Source organism: Phascolarctos cinereus, unplaced genomic scaffold (genome assembly GCF_003287225.1).
Source record: "Phascolarctos cinereus isolate Bilbo 61053 unplaced genomic scaffold, phaCin_HiC Scaffold_7;HRSCAF=346, whole genome shotgun sequence".
Classification (NCBI taxonomy): Eukaryota; Metazoa; Chordata; class Mammalia; order Diprotodontia; family Phascolarctidae; genus Phascolarctos; species Phascolarctos cinereus.
The window spans coordinates 159,080,466-159,093,008 of NW_027556180.1; the positions used below are offsets into that span (position 1 = coordinate 159,080,466).

Genomic DNA, 12,543 nt, shown 5'->3' on the forward strand with positions numbered 1-12,543 from the left:
TCCAGCAATAGCACTTCTAGGGCTATCCCAAGATCAAACAAATGGGAAAAGGACCCACATGTACAAAAATATTCATAGCAGCTCTTTTTGTGGTGGCAAAGAATTGGAAATTGAGAGGATGCCCATCAATTGGGGAATGGCTGAGCGAGTTTTGGTATATGAATGTAATGGAATACTATAGTGCTATAAGAAATGATGAACAGGCTGACTTCAGAAAAACCTGGAAAGACTTATATGGTCTGATGCTGAGTGAAGTGAGCAGAACCAGGAGGACTTTGTACACAATAACATCCATGTTATGCAATTACTAACTGAACCCTTCTCAACATTACAAGGATGTAAGACATCTCCAGAGGCCTCGGGATGGAAAACGCTGTCCACATCCAAAAAAAGAACTATGGAAGTCGAATCGCTATCCCTTATTTTTACCTTCTGTTGAGTTTCGTTTCATCATTCTGATGGTTCCTCCTATTGGTTTTAATTTTTACTTACAACTTCACTAATGTGAAAATCTGTTTAATGGGTATGTAAATGTTAAGCCTATATCAGATTGTGCGCCATTTGGGGGAGGGTGGGGAGGAGGAAAAAAGAGAAAAATTTTCAACTCAAAAGCATATTGAAAAATATATATATGGCTATGTTGAGAAGTACAAATATTTTGGAATTATAGAAATTACTAAATAAGATGTTGAAACAGACATTGCACCATATATCAAAAAGGTGAAAAATTCATCTGAGGCAACTATTTGGCACAGTAGATAAGAGCACCAGGCCTATAGTTAAGTAAACCTGAATTCAAATCCACCCTTATTCTAACTGTGTGACCATGGGCAAGTCACTTAACCCCTCTTTGTATCACTTTTCTGGTCTATGTAATGGGAAAATAAAAGTATCTACCTCTCAGGACTGAGTGCTTAGAACAAGGAATTGAAGCATAGTAAGCACTATATAAGTATTAACCGTTTCTATCTAAAAAATGTTAATTAACATGCTTCTACTAGTTTGATTTAAACCCTTTGAAAGTCTATGAATATAATTAAGATTAGACTTACCAAACAACTTAACCAATCAAGATTAGGCTTAACAAAATGAACTGTCCTTCAAAGATGCATGTAATTTCCAAGTTGATTTATATAATTTACTGATACATTAAAATACATGTCAAAACATTGTGAATTCAATGTCAAATTGTATAAAACAAGTGATTACCACAAAACGATATGTTGTTTCTTAAACGTAAAAAAATGTAAGATTCATTATATGTGTGTGTTTATTTTATTTGTTCCAGTTAATTTGTAAATGACTTTAAATTGATATTATAAAAGGCAGTAAAAGAAAACAGACATGGAAATACAAGGATGAGAAGAATAGCTTAGATGAGCAGCCGTGGATGTGCTATGGTGTACAGCATTTAAGTAGGCATCTCAATCAGGGCACAGATTCATTGATATACTGAAGCATAAGCCTAAATATTATAATATAAGCTCTTATAACAGATAATGCATATGTATCTAATTTCCTAGATCAGCTCTTGTCGGTTTCTATTTTTCTAATGAAGATGTTTCTGATTTTTTCTAATTTTTAAAATGTAAAATGTATCTATGTTATGAACTTCATTTAAGTAATTAATGCCAGAGAAGCAACATTACCCAGTTCCCTCCAATCCTAATTATACACTCGCTCCCTTATAATGAAAGAAATAACAAGAAGGGCAAGGCAGAGCAGGCAGCTGGAGGGAGCTGCTGCATGGGGCAATGAGGACCAAAGTGGCCCGGCTCCACCAGGGGCCAGAAACCTAACAACAGAGCATTCATGCTGCTGGTCCTACTCTGATTGAGGCAGTACTTGATGTCAGGTGGATAAACCATGATCTTCCTTTGTGCTGGAATGTCACTTTACTGAATAGCCTGTCCCTCCTGCCTCCCATTTCCTTTATCTGGATTCTGTCACAAGTAAGAAAAGATGGGAACTAGGTGAACAAATTGCCATCACAATTATTTCCCGTGGTTTCTACCTGAAGAACAGGCTGAGATTGATGGATTGCTTGCTGCCATAACAGGGTTTGGAGACAATATCCTGTGTAAAGAGCAGAAAATCTTTTCTGATCCCAGTCTCATTGGAAATGCTACAAGCTTACCTTGGGGATGCTTTGCCCGAGAAAATCAATCCGGTTCTATGATAGAAGGAAGAATATTAACGTAATGGGGACTATTCTGAGTCCTAGTGAAAATAACATCAAAAGAACAGTTTATCGTTTTGATGTCAGAGCCTTTGAAAGGGAATGCAAAGCAGAAAAGCCACATGATCATGAAAATGTCACATGTACCTACCGAAGATGTGAAAGCAAGTCAAATCCAAGAGTTTACGGAGGATCTGATTACCTCTGTTGTACATGTGCTGTACTGCAGAAATGAACGGAAAGGTTGGAAGATAACAAAAATCAAGATTTGGCTTCTGGTGGAAAGGCACTGGCTACTCAACTGCTCTCAGCACTGAAGCAAGACACCCTCACAAACCTCTACCCCTCAGCTGAAGAGACATACAGTGGTGTGGTGACAATTTGATTGAAGACTGGCTTCTTAAAGTGCCCCAGATCTCCACATTTTTAAATGTGATCATCAGGCCAGGATTCTCACTCAGACCTTGCCAGTTTCATTCTAGAGTATAAAGATAAGGGGGGAAAAAAGTCATGACCTTCCTCAACTTTTCTGTCATTGTTCATATATAACATCTCCCACCTGCATACAAATTCTTGCACACATGGAGACTGATTTTTTCTAAACAAATTTATGACTACAGCTTTCCATAACTTTGTGAGAATATTACAGACAAAGATCCTGGCTTATTATTGTTAAAGGACAGGGGTGACTATATATTTGCTGGCTTTTCATCTCTCTCCTGGGTGGTCAAGAGCCAATTTCAAAGGGAGAGTAGATCCTTCCTGTTTACCATTTCCCCGACATTGCAGTGTACACACACAGTGAATACAATGTAAGTTAAATGTTTTTAATTATGGGTGACAAATTATACCAAATGGGTTGATCATGGAAGGGCAGTTTGATTACTTTGGACCTTTGATTGATTACGATTTTGGGAAAGGCTACAGAGAAGCAAATTCTACATGTTCTACTTTATAACAGTTCACATTATCGGCCAAGGGAAACTTTCAGTCAGATACCCTAAATGTATGGGCATTTGAAGATCTCACAAATGAGAAGGCAACCAATATGAAGAATTTCTGGATACTGACACTGAGGTGCACTCCCTTTTAGAGATCAATGGAAAAAGTCATCATAGTGAAGCAATTTGAGATTTTTGTGTGGAAGTGAAAACAGATGAATAAGGCACCATCCTCTGGATATCCTTGGACTAAGTTTTTAATCCCACTCTATCTTAATTTCAATATGTAATGAAAACCTTCCCATTGCTGTCATATCTAGATTCAGATAACTGTCTGAAATTGAAAAAGAAAATTATTGGTTTTGTGAGTAAAATAATATCCTTTGTGTCTCCTCTGGAAAAAAAAAAAGAAAAAGAATTAAGAATGTGTTTACAGGACATGTATGTGCGTATATACATACATACCATATGTGTGTGTGTGTGTGTGTGTACACATATATGTATGTGTGTATATAGGTATGTATATATTTTACTATTCAGGAGAAATGTGGAGATGGACAATAATTACCAGCACTGAATATTGAAGGAGAAATTAATTAAAATACAAGTAGTTCTGAGCACAATACCCTTTTCATACAGAAATAGAATAGTTTTCCAAATTTCTACCTTAATTTAGTAATCTCAGAATTCGAGGGGATTTTTTTTAAAGTCCTATAGAACAGAGATGTCCATGGCCCATATCACTCTGAAGTGAGGTCTGAACCAACTTAAAATGTAGTTAGGAAACATTTACCAAAATAAATGAAACTATAATAAAATAAAGGAAACATTAACTTTTTAAAAATAAGTAAAGGTGTTTCCCCCAGGGATAGTTTAAAGAACTCCATTTGAATTTGAGTTGGACACCATTTCTGTAGAATATTTTCTTCCTTGTTTTTTTTTTTTGCTAATTAATAAGAAATTGAACCTCATTTTAAAAGGGTTAATTTATAATTTTAATGAGTTTGTTTTTATGTTAAACTTATGTTATATGCAATGATTTTACAATTATACAATTAAAAAGCAACAAATCCAATTTTATTATGAAAATTCATTAGAGACTTGAAATGTCCCATAGGAATTGTAATCCTTCCTCTCCCCCCCCCATAAGTTAAAATTAGTATCACAGTCTTGGCCTGATGTTTATTGAGTGCCTATTTTACATTTGATAGGACTGAGAAAAAGACTCCTGCACCTTTCCCAGAATGCCTGAAATACTTAATATCAATGAATAAAAATAAATGTGCTTATATTTACACCATGTATCAAAAACAGATCCAACTGTCATAGTGTAACAACAAAAGTTATCAATCCAGTGACTGCAAGAACAGAATAAAAGTTCAAGCCTTCTTTCTTATTCAGTTATCTGTTCCCATTTGCAAGGAGTACATAGGCAACAAGTGAGACTGAGTTTTTAACAATTCTGAATTTAACAATTCAGAAGACTTAGTTAATTAAGTAATGGTTGCATTTTATGCCTGACCTATAATCATTAAAAAAATAAAATTGAATTCATTCATTTTCTCATCAAGTAGATACTAAGAAATGGGGAGGAGGCATCCAATAAAATAAGTAAATCTCTGAAAAAAAAAGCCAAATTATTTGCTTGATTAAGATGACTCATCAGATGAGAGTGATAAAGAGGAATGAGTTTTAGATTTTGAATCCATAGGTTGTTACAAACAAGATTTGTATATAAATATTAATAATTGAGAGAACCTCAAGAGGGCTTCAGTTTTGGAAATATTGAATTTAAAATGTCAACAAGACAGCTTAAGATGTCTGAATGGCAGTTGGAGAGGTAAAGAGGTCAGAAGAGAAGTTGAGCAAATAGATGTGATATTCATCAACATAGAGATTATAACTAAAACCACTTGAGATTACCAGATGAAGTAACATAAAGAAAGAACCCAGGACATATCCTTGGAGATCATGGATCCATGACTATCAAGTATGACATGGATGAAGATCCAGCAAAGAAGATTGAGAAAGAATGATCAGAAAGGTCAGGAAAGGGCTAGAAAAAAGCAGTGTCATGAAAACCTAAACAAAACAGATATCCAAGATAAGAGGGTGATTGACAATGTCAGAGGGTTAAGAAAAGTGAAGAAGGATACAGATTAACAATAGGCTATTAGATATAGCAATTGAGGGAACTTTGGTAATTTGAGAAATAATGGATTTAGTGGTATAATGAGGTCTGTAGCCATACTCCAGAGATTTAAGAATAGAGTGAGAAGAAAAGAAGTAGGGGCACCTACTATAGAAGGCCTTATCAAGGACCTTCTCTGTAAAATCTTAGATCTGAAATGCATGATCGATAGGTAGGAGGCATCAAATGAGGGTTTTTTCAAGTATAATGGAGACATAGTAGTTTGTAGGGAGTAATCCATTAGCAAGTAGAGAGTGTTAGATATGGAAGCTGGAAGACTTAAGTTCAGGATAGTAATAACATCCACTTTACAAGGTAGTTATAAGGATCAAAGAAGATAACATATGTGAAGTGTTTCATAAACCTGAAAGAACAATATAAAAGCTGGCCATCTTTATTAGTAGTAATAACCTTGATGAAAACTGATATTATATTTTATTTATCTCTCTCATCTATGCTGAATTAATTTTTAACTAACCAATTTTTCAAAGTCAGATTACTGATTGCTTTGATGGCTGAGTGTAAGCAAAAAAAAACCCAAACAAACAAACAAAAAAAAAAAACAGTGTTTGGGGAAAGGAGGAAGACGAAGGCAGGAGGAAGGCTAAAATATATATTAAAAATCCTGTGTATAAAGAACATGAAACAACTGAATGGAATGGAGACATTGGGTATATTATATACAGCATGTCTGGTTTTCTTCTGGACATTGCCTAGCAAATTCAATTTGATTTATACCCAAGTTGGATCAGCTGAAGCACTTTTCCCATTTAATGAACAGCAGTAAGCTATCATGGAGGTAGAAGGAGGGAGTTGATCCAAAAAAAAAGAATTAAAAAAAGATGATAAAGAAGAAGAAAGGTAAAGGAAAGGGAAAAGAAAGGAGAAGACAAAGTCATTCAATATGTCAATATGATTTTGTTAAGCATCTGCTATGTGCCAGAAACTGAGCTAAGTAGTGAGGGAAATGCAACAAATGGTTGCTGTTCTCACCCACTTTCCACCTTTGTGAATTCAGATAAGTGATGTAACTTCTTTTTGGCCTTCATCTATAAACTAAGGAACATCCCGATTATTTCTAAGATTCCTTTCTTCTTCAGAGTATAGGATAGTATAAACTTCTTTCACAGAACCTAAACACTATAAAACCCATCTATCTATCTATCTATCTATCTATCTATCTATCTATCTATCTATCGCTATAAATGTGTGTGTGTGCGTGTGTGTGTGTGTTTGTGTGTACTCTAGAAACTCACTGATTTAAGAAGGGCTGAAAAATGACACATGACTATAATGAAATATTATTATACCATACAGATGATGACTATGGGGAAATTCAAAGAACGTTAAAAAATTTGCATGATGTAATTCAGTGTAAAGAAAGCAGATCCAAATGAAAAATAAAGATCATATCTTTAATAATGTGAATAGTAATGCTAAAAATGCATCTGAATTCAAATGAATCATTTAACCTCACTGGGCTTCAGATTCCTCAGCTGTAAAATGAGGAGTTTACACTAGGTGGCCTCAAAAGTTCTTTCCAATTCTAAATCTATGATACTAAGATCATACGATCTGATTAATTACAATGAACAATCTCTTTTTTAGAGAACTGCTTATGAAGTACATCTTCTTTCTCTCAATAAAACAGTAAAGAATTCAAATGTTGAAGTAGAATTTTTCCAGATAGAAATGATCACTCTCTCACAGAACTTTGCTTAAATGTTTGTTTGCTTTTTTTTCTTCTTGTTTCCAAGTAAGAGTTCATTAGGGGAAAATTAAATGTAAATAAGCATGATGTAACAACTTCATGTAAACATAAAACGAAAGTTTGATTTTTAAAGGTATTCATTTATAATGTGAACAATTAAGAGTATTGGCTTTGGAGTGGGGGGATTTGGGTTCAAATCTCACCTTTGATGTTCACCATCTTTGTGATTTTGCATGAGTCACTTAAACTTTTGATTTCAATTTCTTTACCTAAAAAGTGAGGTAGTTAAAATACATGACATCTGAGGGTTTTCAATGCTCTAAATCAATGAATTAAAGATCTATGTAAATGCTTGGATGGATTTGTTATCTCACCAGCCTGGGTATATTCTGTATAAGGATTTCAAACTGTAATATAAACAGGAGCTATTAATCTATAAATAAGGATCCTTAGGTACCATATGTTGACTTACTTTGAGAATATAATGTTATAATTTTTATAGATTTTGTTAAATATTTCTAAATTACATTTTAATCTGGATCAGATACCCCATGGGTGGTTTGTTTAACATTTTTGCTCTACCATAGTCAGGATTCTGTTCAGACTCATGACCTTTACAATTTTTACCCATAGCCTTCCATACTCATCAACAGAAGATCTATCTCACATACTGAAGCCTTCTTTTAAGTATTTCATATTTTGTGGCTAAAAGCACAATATTCAAGCTATTAGAGATGTTGTGGTAGAAAATAATAATATTTAACACTTTCAAAATTATTAGCTCATGAAAAGTCTTTCTTAACTCAAGACAGTTGGCTAATGCTATAACCCCATTTTATAACTGCTTACTCAACTGAACTAGAGTTGGCATGTCTGCTGCCATTAGCTGAACTTTATCTTCCTTTCATTTCATTAAACAGATGGTGCCTTACTTGTTTTGAAATAAGATAGCACTGGGTATTCCTTCTTTACTTACTAGTGCTTTGAAAATTCATGTATATATAAAAATAGAGTAGGAATACAGTATGGAAAGCAGATCTTATTATGACTAGGCACATAGGAGGCTGTTCTGTTAAAATTTTAAAACTTAAAATTATTATGCACACTGGTAACATATTAATGTTCGCATTATTAGTCAAAAGGCTGTTATTCACATTGGGTTATAGAGAAATTTGACTTTGTCCTTGCTGACATTGTTTCCACCTTGCTGTAATGTGAGCTGCAGCAAATCACATGTAAAGGTCTCTGATGTGCGTGAGCCTTTTTATTCCATCGAAAACACATTTTGGAAACTGGTGCATTTCTCCAGATGAAGATCAAGTGTCAGTGTTTTAAATAGCCTAAGAAAAAGTCACTCATGAGTGTGGGTGAATTCTGAGGTCTTTCTACTAAATAAATGATGAAGATTCAGTTAAAAAGTGAACTTTTATTCATTTGAATGTGGTGTGAAAAAGATGATGCCTAGATTAGAAGGAAAGGAAGGGGATAGGAACAAACAACCTAGATAATTTTGAAGTACCTTAATTCCAGCAGCAACAACAACAACAACAACAACAACAACAACAACAACATGACCAGGTTTCCATTCAGTTTCCTAAAAGTGTCTTCTTGTTTGTCCCTTTGGGAAGTTCTAGTCAATAGTCAAAAGAAGTTCTTGGGAATTTTTAATTCCTAACGGACTCGATTTTGATGGTACATGAGGAGCTGACCAGCAACAGGGACATGGGAAGAATGCTGCCTTAAATACAACAAAATCACATATTGAGGTAATAGAACCTTAAAGAAAGGTGGTTTTAATAAAGAATTCTCTTTATACTAGACGCATTTGTTTAGATTTATATTCTGTAGACTATGATGACAACTCAATAATGATTGCTCCAGACCTCTGTATTAATAAGATTTAATATAGCAAAGTTTCCAGAAATGTGTTTTTTGAAATATTATGAGTCAGAAAATATTCTTCTGAAGCTGTATCTCATCAACAGTTTTTATGAGTTTGAATTCAAAGAATTATATATAGTTTGTAAGAAAAAAAACGAACCCCAAAGCAAGCAAATTAGTTAACTAGTTCTTATGCATGACAGATATGTATGTTAGAATGCAATACGTCTTCCATAAACCTTTTGAAGTTCACATTTTGGGAGTTAAGGGTAAAACAGAATCCATTCTGTTTGCAGATGTATTGCATTGTAATTGCCAGAAGTCTGGGACTGAAGCATTAGCTTTGCAAAAAAAAAAAAAAACCGCTATGGTTTCAGAAATCTTTAAATGGGGCTCTTAGATCACTCAAGAGAGGTGAAAGACTATATATTCCAAATACAAAGACTTCAGTATGCCTGCCATAGCTTAATCTAACAATAAACATAACTTTCACATATATTAAAATTATTTTAGGATGTTTTCATAAGCATGTTTTAATGTTAATATGATTATATTGTGGCAAAAAAAACCATTTAGTATAAAAATTATGCATGGAAAAGATTTGTTATGTGTTTTATATGGATATATCTCAAAACCAAAGCAAAATTAATTCTTATTTTTTTTTAAATTTGAATATGTAAAGTTTTAAAAATGGATTCCCCTTATAATGTCCCTTGATTCATTTTAAATGTTTTTTTCATTTTTAATGTTAATCATTAGGAGGAAATTCTGTTATACCTTTAGCTATAACTACAAAATCCCTTTGATTTCCTGAAACATTTATCTTTTGGTTTGAAATTGTTGGTCAACAATATAAGGTCAAAGTCTGTGTGGATATATGGATTGACAATTTAGAACACCTAATTATTTCAGCTTTTTAAATCATTTGATGAGATAGCATTTCTGCATGAGGACTATGCTGAAGTATGAATATATAAAAAAAGCAACAAAATTTTAATACTCTGTGGGGCTAATTTTCAAAGGAAATCTTTATTTTTTTATTTTAACTACAATGAATTCATGGATATGTTTTCCAACGTTAAATATAGTCTGCTCTGTAGGTCTACATCAACAGGCATTTATTAAGCACTGATTGCTGGGGTACAAATACAATAAATGAAAGAAATGTCAAGAAGCTTATGTTCTACTGGGGAGGTTAGTATATATAGGCAAGGACCAAAATGAATTCAGTCAGTTCAATACAAACTAATCTGGAGGAATCCTAACGACTAAGTTGATCCAGAAAGGACTCCCTTAAAAAATATCATTTGAGTTTAACCTTAAATGGCACTAGGGATATCAAGGAGAAGAGATAAAAAGGAAAAGAATTCCCCTGTGTGGGAAACAGCTGGTGCAAAGGTAGATGAACAGTCATGTACAGGGATCAGCAAGTAGGCCATTTTGGGATTTTAACAACCTTGTTGAGTTCCAAATAAAAAATCGTTGTGTATGTATATGCGTGTATATATGTTTGTGGATATAAACATATACAAACACAAACCAGACAGAAAAGTGCCTCTAGGGAATAGGAGGGTAGCACAACACTATATTGTTTTATAATAACATGTTACATTTATATATCATATTTTTCAAGTCATCTGTTGTTGAGTAATCCAATTTGTTTTTAGTTCATTGCTACCACAAATAGTCCTGTTAAGAAAATTTTGGTATATTTTAAAACTTTCTGTCTTTGACCACATTGGGAGACATCTCTGATGTGGGAATGGTGAGTCAAAGGGCATGCACAGTTTATACATTTTTCTTGTATAGGCAATTTTCTTTTTCTTATTTTGATTTTATTAGTTTATTTTGGTTTATTAACAATCACTTCCATATGCTTTTCAGTTGAAAATATTTCTCCCACTTCCTCCCCCTCACCCTCCCCAAGATGGCGCACAATCTGATATAGGTTTTACATTTACCTTCCTATTGAACATATTTTCACATTAGTGAAATTGTAAGCAAAAATTGAAACCAATAGGAGGAAACATCCAAAAGATGAAACAAAACTCAACAAAAAGTAAAGATAAGTGACAGCTATTCCACTTCAATAGTTCTTTCCTTGGATGTGGACAGCATTTTCCATCCCGAGGCCTCTGGAGATGTCTTACATCCTTGTAATGTTGAGAAGGGTTCAGTTAGTAATTGCATAACATGGATGTTATTGTGTACAAAGTCCTCCTGGTTCTGCTCACTTCACTCAGCATCAGACCATATAAGTCTTTTCAGGTTTTTCTGAAGTCAGCCTGTTCATCATTTCTTATAGCACTATAGTATTCCATTACATTCATATACCAAAACTCGCTCAGCCATTCCCCAATTGATGGGCATCCTCTCAATTTCCAATTCTTTGCCACCACAAAAAGAGCTGCTATGAATATTTTTGTACATGTGGGTCCTTTTCCCATTTGTTTCATGTCTTTGGGGTATAGCCCTAGGAATGCTATTGCTGGATCAAAGGGTATGCACATTTTTGTAGCCCTTTGGGCATAGTTCCAAATTGCTCTCCAAAATGGTTGGATCATTTCACAACTCCACCAACAATGTATTGGTGTTCCAATTTTCCCACCTCTTCTTCAACATTTATCATTTTCCTGTTTTTCATGTCGGCCAATCTGATAGGTATGATGTGGTACCTCAGAGTGCTTTTGATTTGCATTTCTCTAATCAATGATTTAGAGCATTTTTTCATATGACTATAGATGGCTTTAATTTCTTCATCTGAGAACTGTCCATACCCTTTGACCATTTATCAATTGGGGAATGGCTTGTGTTCTTGTAAATTTGTCTTAATTCTCTATATATTTTAGATTTGAGGCCTTTTTCAGAGACTGGTTGTAAAAATTCTTCCTCAGTTTTCTACCTTCCTTCTAATCTTAGTTGCATTGGCTTTGTTTGTGTAAAAACTTTTCAATTTAATGTAACCAAAATTATCCATTTTGCTTTTCATAATGTTCTCTCTCTCCTGTTTGGTCACAAATTCTTCTGTTCTCCATAGATCTCATAGGTAAACTATTTCTTGTTCTCCCAGTTTACTTATGGCATCAGCCTTTATATCTAAGTCATGAACCCATTTTGACTTTATTTTGGTATATGGTGTGAGATTTGGGTCTATGCCTAGTTTCTTCCATACTCTATTCCAGTTTTCCCAGCAGTTTTTTTCAAAGAGTGGGTTCTTATTGTAGAAGCTGGGATCTTTGGGTTTATCAAATAATAGATTACTATAGTCATTGACTACTGTGTCTTGCATATTTAACCTATTCCACTGATCCACCTCCCTATTTCTTAGCCAGTACCAATTTTGATGATTGCTGCTTTATAATACAATTTAAGATCTGGAATTGCTAGGCCACCTTCCCCTGCATTTCTTTTCATTAGTTCCTTTGATATTCTGGACCTTTTGTTTTTCCAAATGAATCTTGTTATTATTTTTTCTAACTCTATAAAAATTTTTGGTAGTTTGATTGGTATGGCACTGAATAAGTAAATTAGCTTAGGTAGGATTGTCATTTTTATATATTAGCTCATGAGCAACTGATCCAATTATTTAGATCTGATTTTATTTGTGTGAAAAGTGTTTTGTAATTGTGATAGTTCCTGG

General features: G+C 33.9%; 1 pseudogene; it reads left to right on the forward strand.

Annotated features, from left to right (window-relative positions):
• The first annotated feature begins 1,962 nt into the window (after nt 1-1,962).
• On the forward strand, nt 1,963-3,272 carry LOC144454873 (MTOR-associated protein MEAK7 pseudogene; annotated as a pseudogene).
• The last annotated feature ends 9,271 nt before the right edge of the window (nt 3,273-12,543 follow it).